The sequence below is a fragment of the Pelodiscus sinensis genome, chromosome 7 (genome assembly GCF_049634645.1).
Source record: "Pelodiscus sinensis isolate JC-2024 chromosome 7, ASM4963464v1, whole genome shotgun sequence".
Classification (NCBI taxonomy): Eukaryota; Metazoa; Chordata; order Testudines; family Trionychidae; genus Pelodiscus; species Pelodiscus sinensis.
Genome location: NC_134717.1, coordinates 16933110 through 16947196, shown reverse-complemented (window position 1 = coordinate 16947196; position 14087 = coordinate 16933110). Strand labels below are relative to the sequence as shown.

The window sequence follows — 14087 nt, the reverse complement described above, 5'->3', positions numbered from 1 at the left end:
GGATAATACTAAAGATCATTGCATCCCTTTCAGCAGTACATACAACACTTTTCACAGGGTGACAAGAGCACAATTGTTAAAGTAAGCAGCAGGTAAAGTATAGGACGAACATTTGCTGTGCAGCCTGACCATCCCCACCCTTTTAACAATATGATTTACTGATCATAGCTGCTGGAGCAATTTTCCAACATAAAATGGCCCTTGTTCAAGGCGATCCTAGGGAAAGTGCATGCATACAAGAGTATCAGAGAGAAATATCAGTGTTCATACAAAAAAGGGGCTCAGATCCTAGCTATAGCCAATGGCAAGCACAGATTGGCCACAAGCAAACTCTGCCATACTGCAGACTGCAAATATACCTTAATAATGGATACTCTGGGCATGATACTGATTCTCCATACTAGGCAGTGGTTGTGCAATACCCGCCCTCGTATTAATTTAGATGGAATAGAGGACCCTAGGAATCAAACATGTCAACATAACAGTTACTAACACCAGACCATTTTAAACAAGGTTCATGGTCTGACACAGAGAACCAACCTGTTCAGTACAATGAAAACACTTTTAAAAATATGAATCATGACAAGACAAGAAAAAAAATAAAAAATGTAAAAGGTAAAGTATGAAACAAGGCTTTCCCTTTCCAAATCCCCTGTCAGATACACCATCGTAGAGACTGAGAGATGCTAAAAGCTGTCCTTTTGGGGAAAGGAGAAGTTAGTAGAGGTGCGCTGGAGCTGTCATTGTTGCTTTTATTGTTAAAGTGCAATCCTGTTTCCTAAAAGGCAGCCGGGATAAAATAATGGGCAAGCAAAGAACCACAAAGATAGAAAACACAGTTTCTGTCTCTGGTGCGGACTTTCACTTGCAACAGCACTGCTGGAAAAATGCAGGCATGGTACATGGTCTTATCAGATAGTCTGCATCCTAGTAAACTTGTGTCAGCATTGGGCCACTCAAGGCATAGCATTTAGCTGCCTCAAGGCTTACAGCATTGCTGCAAAATATGCTATCTTGGCTGGCAAAGCCAGTCGCTCATTACACAGAAGAAGAAAGGAGAGGGATAGGAAAATGAATAAGACAAGCAAGGAGGAACCATTGGGAGTATGGAGGGAGAGAAAGTCTCACCTGATGTTGGAGATGGTGTCGTCTGGGTCCTGCAAACTCTTACTTCTTCAGAATATGGTGTCAGCAGTGTAATACATTTTACCTGTTGCAGCAACCGTCTCGAGTCAGTATTTGTTAGTCAGCAAGTCCCTGATTTTCCACAGCACAAAGAGAGCACGCTGCTCAGCAGAACTGGAGCCTCTAGGACAAATATAGTTCATGCCTATATGTATGAGGGCCTCTATAGTATCCATTTACTGCGCTGTGCCAGTTTAAACCAGTGCAATTAACACTTGACATTCAGTAGTATATTGATCGCACCCGCAAAGATTTTAATATAAAACTTAAAAGTTTATCCAAATTAGTAAGTTCAGGAATTCTACATAAGCACGAGCATCTCAAATAATGGGCTTAGAAGTCTAATGCATTTGGATGACTGAACTGAGTTGCAATGGAGAGTGGATGGGGATTAGCGTCACCTCTTCAGTCCTGACCCACAGAGATGATGACCCTGTCAGAAGCTCAGGGTAAGGTTTTTGCAAGCTACATGCAGGAAGGTCTTGGTGGAGGTACCTACTTCTGGCTAGATGAGATCTTACTGAAATCAAACCTGTTGGTGAAACCACTGGTGTGAAATGGAATGGAGAGGGAGATCAGTCCTACCTCTACCCCTTCTATTATTTTCAGTACAGCAACAAGATGTGTATTTCTACTCCAGGTTCCACCTCCCATACATCTTTTCTTATGTGGTTGCACTTCTGCCTATCTGAAATCATATCCTATTGGAAAACCCACCATTTCACGAAAGCCTTCCTATATCAAAAGCTGGACAACATTTAGGGGATGAAATATGAAAGGGTTAAAAACATTCCTCAGTCTTGCCAAATCAAGGGATGAGCAGTGTACACTGTTGCATTGATCTCAAGGGCCCAAGGAGCTTACGGTTTTACAAAACTCTTTCACTATCCAGTACTGGAACAATATTACAAAGGTTCAGAATTTTTCTGGTTTGCTTGGTTTCTTGGGAAACTCCCATTCTAAAGTTGGAAGTGTATTAATCAAAACACAATAAAGAATTATAAATAAAAAATAGCTAAAAATGAGTAATTACACATAACCCAAACATGTTAAAGACTCTCTCCTTTTGGAGGTAAAATATCAGTCTCTTATTTTACTAACAACCCTTCTTTGGTGAAAAGAGTTAATTTTACTCCCAGTGCTAATGTGTGAAGGGCATTCACTTTCTCTGTTTTTAAATCACAGACAAGGAGAGAGACAAGATAGAAAAATAGAGGGAAATACAGTTTTTGCTGATGTCCGAGGAACACTGGGCACTTGGCCAGTCACCAATGGAAGCTTCAGGTTGGCAGATCAGCCATATCACCAGTTGTTCTGGATTCTGTAACAGGGCAGGGCTGGATGACCCCTCATCTTGCTGTGCTGATGCAAGCAGTACAGTGATTACAGGATCCAATGAATAGCTGAGAGAGTAAGATGGTAAGAAAGAAGGGGAATGCAGAACAGGATCTTACATGCATTTGCCTGGAGCCTCTGGAGCCCAGACATCAGGAATCCGCACCAATGATTTGAGGACTGAATGCCATGACTACTTTCAGGACACATAGGTGAGGAACAAAGTTCCTTAAACAAGAGCATGGCCTGATTTCTTTCCTAGGAAAAGCTAACTCTTCAGTTTTGTCTGCTCCTTCTGTATTGGGGTCAGGAAAGGTGAGATGAGAATTTTTTTGAAGTCTCCTTTTGAAAATCCCCAAACAGGATGTTGGGGTGGGAAGCAAGCAGCATAGTTCATCTTTTCCTCATTTCGTTCACCAAGTAAACTAACTTCTGTAAGGCCAACCTTGGTTGCTATATTTTCTTATTTATAAAATCTAACCCCGGCACAGCCCTAAAGCTTTATCAAGTAGACATTTTTGCTTGAACTAGCTCAATTTCTCTGACTTGCTCTATTGCACCTACTTGTAACATTCATTATTGGAAACAACTTGACCTACTTTTCATGGCTAGTTTCCAAGTATGCAAAATAAGGCTCAATTGCCCCCACACTGTTAACAATTTAATTTGATGATAGCAAACATTTTAGGGCTTTGGCACTAAGATATGTTGATGGGCAACAAGGTCAGAGATTAGTTTTGCACCTGTTTTAATCCAGAACGATGGGATCCATGGAAAGGAGATCAAGCTAGTGGATAACTACGCATGCATATACACATGCTTTACACTTCCCTGAAATAGAAACATTTCTGTGGCACGGAAGAAAAGGCCTCTGAAGAGCAGGGCCAGAAATTTGCAGCACATGTGTTCATGTACCAATGACAAACCAAATTATTTAATATAACTAATGGATAAAACATACAGCATTCTGAAGCCAGATGGAAGGTAAGGTGACAACTTGCAGGCATCATGCAATTCCTCCTCATGTTTTACATTTGCTTTTAAATACAACATATTACTTATTTAGGTAAAAAAAATCTCAGGGGTAGCTGTGTTAGTCTGTAACTTGAAAAACAACAAGTAGTTCTTTGGCACCTTAGGGACATTACGAATATATAGAATCATGAACTTTTGTGGGTAAAACCCACTTCATCAGTTGGAGTGAAAATAACAGACTCCAAGGTATAGAAAAATAGCAAAAGCAGTTATTGTCAATGGTAGGACCCATGTTAATAAAGCTAATTAAGTAGACTGGATGTGTCCCATACATAGCTTTTCATGTGAAAATGTGAATGTCAAAGGTAGGGGAAATTGGTTCTGTAGCGTGTCAACCAGTTAATATCTTTATTCAATCTCAGATTGAAGATCAAATTTGTAAATAAATTCTGAACTGATGTGCATTCCCTTTTTGTATGCCAAACACAGGTGTGCTTATGTACTGTGCACCAGAGTTGGAAGTTTTCAGCAGCAGTATCCATTGATATTCATGGGTGTCTTAGGTTGCCACATGCTCCAGGCGAGGTTATAAGAGGCTGCGTGTGAGACAAGTCCTCAGTCAGCCTCTTACCACTGAATAAGTAGTTCACAGCAGTGGGGATGGTGGACAAGTAGTGGAACACAAATAGGGACCACATATCTTGAAGAACCTCCAGTTACAGGTAAGTAACTTCCCTCTTCTTCTTGGAGTGATGGTCCCTATCTGCATAATTAATTATTAAAATTATACTCCTTTGGCAGAGACTGGTCATTAGAGATGCGGAATTTCAGGGTTGCAGAGGAGTACAGTTTGCAGTCCATGGGATCCAGATGCTTTGCTGCCTTAACCAGAGGAACTGAAGCAGACGAATGCAAGCCTGTTTCTATGGCCACATGCACCAGGAAATCAGGGGATGGGAGTAACAGGGAAAAAAAGTCAGTCCATTTAGCTGGCACCAAATACCTGCATTCTGCCCTCTTGGGTGTAAGCGCACAAGATGCTGTCATGTACCATGCTATTTGTGCGGGTTTCATGATGGCCTCAATAGGCAGAGCTACACACACCTGTACCCAACAGGTGAATATATCCAGCAATTGGTAAAGTTAGTCCTGGATTTCCTCCAGGGGAACGCCTAGGTCGAGAGCCACCCTTGCTGCAACTCCTGGTACTGGTGGTCAGGTAAGAGGAGTGGAGAAATCAGGGCCTCATTTGGAGAAAAGGGGCTGCTGTCAGGACCTGTGGGGCCGATCATGCTCTGGGTCCTCTTGCAGGTCCAAGTCAATGAGACCCAGTGGAGGGACTGGGTGGGATTGTGTTAGGCCATTGACGGGTATAGCCTATGATGAAAGCCCCTTGCGGGTCAATGATGCTATGAGAAGGGTCTTGTTGGTACTTTGGATCCCAGAAATATAGATACCAACCTGCTGGGACTAGAGCATAGTGCATCTGGTGAGGTGAGCACACCCCAGAGTCTGAGCTACACTGGATCGCTTTTCTGCTGAAAAGTGCCGAGTCTGAAGAAGCCTCCAGAAATAGCAGAATTGTTGGCACAGGTGGTACTACTACCGATGGGGCTAATCTCAAGTGAACAGAAGCAGTGCATCTACTGGTGTAGGAGATCCTGTAGCTGAGAGAAGCAGCACAGGATGATACAGCAATCCTAGGTGGGTGGAGGAAATCAGCAGTTCCATTTGTCCTGGTATCCACAGAACATCCTATGGTTTGCCAAATTGAGAAGGGATACGCGGAAAAGCACCTGAAGAATCTTGTGATGGCTGAAAAGTGCAAGCCAAAGAATTATCTTAACCCACTGGCATCAGTGGGACTAGTAGTGCTGGTGAATGTTTCTTCTCTTACTTTGCCCTCTGTTTTAGAGAGTGGCACAGCAGAGTTGTTGAATGACATCTCTCTTGTCCAGGCTTAGGAAGGAAATGTAGTGTATCCCAGCAGTCCGTGACAGGAACCTGTTCTTGGAGCACTTGCAGAACTCCTTGTTTGCCTTCTCACAGCTCAGCATCACTGATTGTCCTGGGTGGGAGGCCAGAGGTGTGCTCACAGCTGGAAAAGAAAAACACACCGTCGGTCCTTACGACCCAGGATCAGACTCCATGTGAGGCCTTGTGGAGACAGAGAAGATGGGTTTTGTGGGTCCTTGTTGGAGACTTGCAGATATCACAGCTGGCCCAGGCAGCACAGATAACGAACGTGCGTGATATTCATGGAGAACAAACGAGGGGATGAGGTGTAGTTTTTAAACCCTGGAATGCAGGGCATAATTCCCCAAGTTGTTTCAGGGAAGCCATGTATAGGGCTTCACTAAATAACTACTCTATTTACAGGAGGACTAAAATGAAAGAAGCAGAAGTAACTATACACAAATGGACAGTCATTTTCGTAAAAACTATGAGTGCATGAAGAGATTATTCAGACTATGACCATGCAGTAAGAAGAAACTGAGGGCACAGCCCACATGGCCTCTGATAACCTCACCTGGAGCACATAGCAACAGAAGATGACCACGTGGATCAATGAACAATATTGTTAAAAGCTTCCTGCTCCAGTGCATGGGTTCACATGCGCACCTGCATTTTGAATACATCAAGAGACCATCACTTGAAGAATCCATATTAGCCACTCCAGATCTCTTTAAACATACATATCAGCCTACTGGTGGTGTCTTATATATCTATATCTATATCTGATATGATGCAGGAAATTATAGACTGATGTAGCTCCCAATGACATCAAATCGAGATTTGCTAGTTTAAACCAGCTGAGGAAGTAACCTGAAGTTTCAAACTTGGTCACTTGTTCCATGGGTTGGCAGGAGGATGTTGCAAAAGCAATTTGTAGAATCTTCACAAACTCTTTATAGATCAAAATGTAAACACACAGAAGTCTCCTTAAAGTAAGGAGGCATTTGACTCAAGATATCATAGCTCTTCTTCCGACTACACTGGTCTACAAATTTTTTAGAAGTCGCCTGCTTCAGAGATAAAATGTGCTATTTATTATGTATTTTGATGTGCTGAATTCAAATATGACAATTAAAACAACTGATTGGCTACTGTTTCCAAGATATTTAAGTTTTTACATTTTACGTCTATGTATATTGTGTAGATAGTAGAGTTTTAATCATAAATTGTAAACCTAGGTCTTTTCATGTGTTTATGTTTGCTTTACATGATAATATTTCACCTGTCCTGTTTATGTAACACTTTAAAAATCAGCAAAAGGGTTATATAAATAAAATTTATTATGAAACAAAAGGCAAAAAACTATTATGTACATAGTTTAGTCCTATTCAGTGTCTACTCAGCGCTTCTTGGCTTGTCTCTTGTATTCATTAAATGGAGCATCTCTTGTCACTGTCCAGCAACAGTCTGCAAGCATTGATGGGCTCCATTTGCCCTAATAGCATTTCTCCATTGTTGCAATGTCCTGGTGAAATCGCTCGCCGTGCTCGTCGCTCACTGCTCTGCAGTTCGGTGGAAAAAAAATCTAGATGAGAGTGCAAAAAATGTATCTTTAGTGACATGTCGCAACCAAAGCTTTTGTATGCCTTTAGGAGGTTTTCTACCAACAACCTGTAGTTGTCTGCCTTGTTGTTTCCGAGAAAATTTATTGCCACTAACTGGAAGGCTTTCCATGCCGTCTTTTCCTTGCCACGCAGTGCATGGTCAAATGCATCATCTCGAAGAAGTTCACGAATCTGAGGACCAACAAAGACACCTTCCTTTATCTTAGCTTCACTTCACCTTGAAAATTTTCCACGGAGGTACTCGAAAGCTGCTTGTGTTTTGTCCATGGCCTTGACAAAGTTCTTCATCAGACCCAGCTTGATGTGTAACGGTGGTAACAAAATCTTCCTTGATTCAACAAGTGGTGGATGCTGAACACTTTTCCTCCCAGGCTCCAATGACTGTCTGAGTGGCCAATCTATCTTGATGTAGTGGGAATCTCTTGCACGACTATCCCATTTGCAGAGAAAACAGCAGTACTTTGTGTATCCAGTCTGCAGACCAAGCAAGAGAGCAACTACCTTCAAATCACCGCAAAGCTGCCATTGATGTTGGTCATAGTTTATGCACCTCAAAAGTTGTTTCATGTTGTCATAGGTTTCCTTCATATGGACTGCATGACCACCTGGAATTGATGGGGAAACATTGCCATTATGCAGCAAAACATCCATGATTTCTAGGAATAACATGATGCAATTCATATCATGTATGATGCAATACCAGCTTCAGATTGCATCATTCATTGTGTTGCCTAAAAAGCAAGTACTATCCAAACCCTGTCAGATTTATTCATAGATCCAGGCAAAGATGTATTTTAGTCATTTATGGTTTAAATTGAGATCCTTTCCCTTTATAACTCACTTATCCTCTGTCATTCGCAAGCCAAGGGTCGTATATACTGACCCAATAGCATATCTTGAAAACTAGAGCCAATCAACAATTTTAAGTATCATTTTCGTTCTCAGTGACCCAGAATTAGTAAAGTTTGAATACATTTATTTCAGAAGCATTTTGGCTGGAGAGCAGTGCTACCTGCCATACTAGTCTCTTAAAGCCACAGCAACTCCATGCCATGTGTAATAGAAATCCTTCAAGAAACAAGGATATTGAGCCGCTAATGTGCTGTCTTCAAATGAAAACTCATCTTCCCAATATGTATTTTAGTTTGTTTTACATGAATTAAAAACACCCAGATTTCATACCCCCCCACCAAACAACAAATACTTCATGTAAAGAATTAGCTCCCTAGATGTTATCAGCCATGATCCATTTAGATAGAATTATTTGCTGCTGCTTAAACACCTCTGAATAGAGGGCTTCATGACAGAAACAGACACACCTCTAATCGTTGCAATGCAAATCATACTGCTGTGCAGTTGGTGGAATTCCCATTTAAGCACATATACAACAACAAATCCAAATCACACAGAAAAAGTTTATTGAAAAATAAAGTTCTCCCTAGTTCTCTCTACAACAGCAAAAACAAAGCATAGTTCTATGCCATTGAAATACACATTCAGACATATACATATTTTTAAAGAATCCCATCCTAACGAATTTCAATAATTAGATAATATGTTACCAGCCATTGCAACTTGTACTATGTGAATCAAACTGTTTGAACCTGATATAGTGGAACACAGTCATTTAGAAAAGCAAAGAACTTAAACGTCAAGAGAAAGTTAACACCTCCCCCTCCCCCCGGGAAAAAAAAAACAACTTAAAAGACTAACCCTGACGTTCTTGTACATATTCAAACCCTGCACTGACTTCAAAATTTTCCTTGAACAAAGAGCAGAATTAGGACCTTAAAAACTCAAAATACGTTATTATACTTTATATATCCCCCCCCCTCCCCATTTTCTTGATTAGCTTTTGAATCTTCCAGGTAACATTTCTGATCCTATTAATGCCCTTTGCCATTTTTACATAGATTGGGGCTATCCATTTGTTCTTACTGCATTTCCTTGTTCCTTGCTCTTTTTCTTAGGGAGAGCAAACTAAGGTGGTTACTTTCTTTTATGGTCTCCAGAATCAATCCTTACAGCAAAAAGTTTGTTAAGGAATGCAGCAAATTAATTCCTTGTATAAGCCTACTAGAAGCTAATGAAGTGGCAGCAGGGATGAATTTGAGCCTATGCTTTTTGTGCTCTTATAAGGCTTGATCTTGGGTGCTGCTCTCTCTATCTTGATCTAGCATTTAATGTCTTAAGCTTTCAGCAAATGGGTAGGCCCAATCAACTCAATGAAGATATTCACATGCTTAAGACTAAGGCCATGATTTGTTGGATCAAAGCCAGAATGTCCAGTATCTTGGAAGACTGAACTCTTGATGCAATGCCAGGGGAGGATTGGAGTGGATTTGGCATGGTGATTTCTAACAGTGACCCCCGAGAGCTAACTCCTCCAGTGTCATGCTAACCTCTCCCTCTCACAGAACTCAATGGACACACTGCCATTAACTTCAGTCAGAAGGAGACTGGGTGCACAATATTGCGATGTTGCAGCATGCACTCTACAAGCCTAAGGAACTAGTACACAAGTAGCTTTCCTCATTTCTAGAGGACAGTTTAATGCTGTTGAACACACAGTGTCAATCTAGACCATGCCTAGTATTAATTTCTCCTTGCAGACAGCAGAGGGAAGGCCATTACAGATTTTACAGCAAGTGAATTTTTAAAGCTGTTTTTCTATTTGGAATGTTAAGGTTATTCCTATTTTTATTATAGCGTCAAGCAGAGCAAATACTGTATTTTTAGCTATTTGACAATGTCACATTCATTTAATTAATGTTGCTTTCTTGAACGGTTGGAGTGGGTGTGCTGACTCAAAATACTATTGCTGTATTAGCATTAAAGGACTTTAAATTAAAAGTAAGCCATGTAGAGCCATAAATAAGAGATTTGTGGCGACTGAACTGTGTTAAGACATTTACCTTTGTGCACAAGCATAGGACTGATAACTTAATGCAAGAAGACATCCTAGCTTCAGCCATTTGATTTGCAACACATTGCCTACATTCATGCTCAGTAACCAGTTTGCTGATCTTGCTTATACATTCTTGTTCTATTAGATATTGCTATATTCAAATTGAAAACATTTTGCTATAAAGCCGTTTAAAATATGAAGCAAAAGATTTGTTTAAACAACATTTAAGAGCAATATTTTGCAATGTTGGATTTACAGCAACAACAATATATTTATATAAGTTTCCTGAGCCCTCCCTGTACATATTCCAAGCAGACAGATGCCATTGATTGGTTCTGCCCCAAAGATAATGGGACAAAGGAGTACTAGAAGTGGATGAAGCTCTACTAATCAAGAGCCACAAGCGAAGAGGGGTTGGCATCACAAAGCCCTGGCCATGACAACAAACCTAGTACATCTAAATAAAATCAGAGCTACAGCAATGACTCATCACTCATTCCCCACTAAAGACTGGCATAATTAGGAATCTGTTTTTATTTATAAACTGAACCGCCCCCCTTAATGGATATTTAGATGAAACTTCAACCTATTTAAAATATTAAATTATATACATTGTAAAATAAATAAGATGTCAAAGCAGTAAGATACATCACAGAAATGAACTATTCAGAGCCATTCATTACTGACAGATACAGGAGAGAGCTATCATTGATAAAAGTAACTTAAAAGTAACTTATCCCATTAGAATAAGACCCTTTAATCAAACCGTGACACCTCTTCATTAAAGGAAGTATTTTGATGGGAACCAAATTGGGCCCTAATCACACTGAGAGGCAATATAACTGAGAAGGCAGTTTGGGCTTGTAAACATTAAAAACACAACTGTAAGCTTTTAAATCATTTATATAACTTGGGGAAGCCAGCCATGAAACACTAGCAGTTATGCAGCACTGTAATGTGCATTTTCAACGTGGAGTACAAGCTAATATCCTCTCTTCACTATGCTGAGGTACACAAGCATGATAGATATGAGCAGCTTTAATGTATAAAGGTAAACAAATTACCCAAATTTTCCATTTGAAGTCAATGGAAGTGTGAGGGCTAAGTCCCCTGAAAAAAAAAATCAGGTAATAAATGATCCACATAATGATACAAAGGTCAGTGATGGAGCTGCAAATGGAGACTACGAGTTTCTGGTCCCTATTTCCAACATCAGTCTATTAGATCATGCTACTTTCTCACTGAAATTTGATCATAAGTTATTCAAAATCTTTTTTCTACATTTTTAATTTTCCAAAAGACTGTCAGGTGCTAAGTATCCTTTCAATTATGGACTAACTGCATGTAAATACCCATGAAAAGCAAAAGATACCCATGAAAAAGTAAGGCCCTTTTCTTAAACCCTAAAATCAGTGTTCCATTATACTTGTTCAGACAGTGCTCACATTCTAAAATCCTCCCCAAAATAAAAAAGGCACGTGAACATTAAATATTTGCAGAAGTAACTTAATCTGACATTAAGAAAAATACATAATTATAACTAATAAATTACAAAAAGAAAAACAAAGAGACACAACCATAAAGAAAACGTAGCCAAATATGCAAAAAGCTTATCTAGTTACACATGTGCAAATCAAATTGCATATATGAAATAAATGAGGTTTTTATTGGCATTTTTAAACAGTGTGTATTTACCAACTTTACTTTTCAAAGGCAAGCCTTTTACGTTAACTTTAATAAATTATGTAAATTATTTTCTCAAGTTTTCTAATCTCATAGGAATAAGATTTTCAAAAAATCAGGTCACATATAAAAATACAAAAGTTTAAAACAAAAAAAATTGATTTATGACGGATATGTTTAGGAGCTTATAATTGTTATACTTCAGATTTGACACACCTGATTTCCATCAATTACAGGCCAGTGTATCCAAAATTCATTCTTGCCAAAACCTGAAGTCTGAATAAGGATGCTGCGAGTTTCAGTGAGAACAAAATAAAATACATACATTAATACAATACCATTTTATAATCATTCTTTTACAAAGTCATCATCCAAGTGCAGTTTGTGGACTATACATTTAAGTAAGAGGGTAAAGCAGGCTCGGCCAAAGAGCGTGTAGGGCCCAAGGCAGCATGCTGAGCTGCACAGCCTCGCGGCTCCCAGCCAGGTGGGTGGGGCGGGGAGCTGGGCAGGGCAAGGCCCTGAATGTGCGAAGCCACGAGGCCCTAGGCAACCGCCTCACTCGCTTTGCCCAAAGGCCAGGCCTGGAGTAAAGACTTTGTTAATTATGGAGTTCCTGACACAGAAGATCGTGTCCACATTTTAGAAATAAATAGGGAACAATTTAGTTCAATAATTCTAGTGAACGATTCATAACATCGAAAATAATCCCCTGTGCTTACTTGCAGAATGGAGTGTTCAGTTGTACAAGAAGAACCCACTTGCTTATAAATGTAAAGAACATCATAATAGAAAAAACAAAATGAAGTATCAGATTTAGTAAATCACTCAATTTAAACGTTGATAGCAACTTCAGGTTTTTTCCATCCAAGAAAAGGCAAGCAAAGCAGGATTTGAAAACAAAGAATATCCATATGCAGAATATAAGAAAAGTTCTTCCCCATGATCTGACATGCTTTTCTCTTTCAAAAAATAAAACAGAAGCTGTACATTGTAAAGAACACTTTTCCTCTTGAAAAGGGAACTCGGCAGCTCCACAGTTTAGATGCAACAACAATAAAATAAAGCCCTTGGAAAATGTCTTCTATTGGACTGGACTTTTAAAGGGAACAGCAAAATTCCCAAAATTCTCTGAGAGCATGATGTAGTCCAACTGATTATTCCCTCCCTCCCCCCTAAAAAAATTCCCATTGAATTCTGCTATTGAACGGAGCTTATCCATTTTCTCCCTTTCTCTCTTCCTCTAATACACAGTAACTCAATACAGTAGCTTAGAAATAAACATACATACTATAGAGATCATAACTCCCCCTGCTGTGGTAAAGACAGCACTGGCAGCACTGTATTATTGAACAATACAGTGCAGCAGAGATAGCAGTATCAACAAACTAGCAGAAATCCTTTATCTTCACTTTTTAGAGGCAAAACAAATTGTATTATGCCATGTGTGCCATACAATGGATAAGCAACAAGCAAATGTGTATTTACAGCTTAGTGCCTTTTTATACAAAAACAGCAAATATTTTCTAATAGTTATATTACAATAGGCAATGGTGCTTTGGATTGTTTAAGCACACACGCACAAAGTCTTTATTGCCAATGTACTGATGTGATGTTCCAGCTAACTTAAGTTTCTGACTACAGAAACTCAGACTATATCACTAAAAGGTAGATTCTGTTGTCACCAATAAGTTAATGCCAGAAATAAGCCCAAATTGGTGCCCAGAGTTTCTTGAAAGCCTGGGATTCTACTGGTTGCACTCTTATCATATGTACAGAAATATGGAGAACACCTACAATGAACAGTTGATGCACCTCAGATTCCAATCCTTAAAAAAAAAGAAAAAGAAAAAGGCTAAGTATTAGAGTTCCCTGGATATTAAAAAAACCAAAACATCCATGCTGACTGAGGGAATGCTTAGAATACTTCAACTATTCAATTTCTTTTCATACAAAACTATGCCTAATATTATTATCCAATTATGTTCCATTTTTGTAGAATTACTGTAATTACTGAAGCTTTATTATTATTACATCCCAGTTACTATGCTGCACAGGCACCTGCCATATATACTTTCTGGATACTGAATAATCATTTAGACACCGATTTCTATCAGTCTGCAGTACTATTTACCTTGGGTAACAAAATAGGAGTGTGGAATTAGGGATTTAAATGCACTTGAAATAAACAAGTTAATTATATTGAGTTGGAAACTGAACTTCTACTTCTCTGTTAACACCTTGTGATAATGTGTCTGACAGTTTCAGTCATGTTTCCCTTATTTGATCTTTGGTAGGTCAAGAGAGACTTTAATACTCACACAGATAATGAATAATGGGTATAGAAGAATGAGTAAACCTGATATATTCTAGAGGAAAAATATTAAAGTGCCTATATTTTTGTAATTGGAGAGACTGGA

At 39.3% G+C, this 14087-nt stretch overlaps 1 protein-coding gene across 5 annotated transcripts in view; it reads right to left on the bottom strand.

Moving 5' to 3' along the window:
• Positions 1–75: 75 nt before the first annotated feature.
• The window catches only part of MGAT5 (alpha-1,6-mannosylglycoprotein 6-beta-N-acetylglucosaminyltransferase), a 272734-nt gene continuing 258722 nt past the window's right edge, over positions 76–14087 (bottom strand). For all 5 annotated transcript variants that reach the window (XM_075933279.1, XM_075933275.1, XM_075933278.1 and 2 more), the window contains one exon: positions 76–13496. The gene's annotated coding sequence lies outside the window, so the exon portion shown is untranslated. The remainder of the gene's footprint in view (positions 13497–14087) is intronic.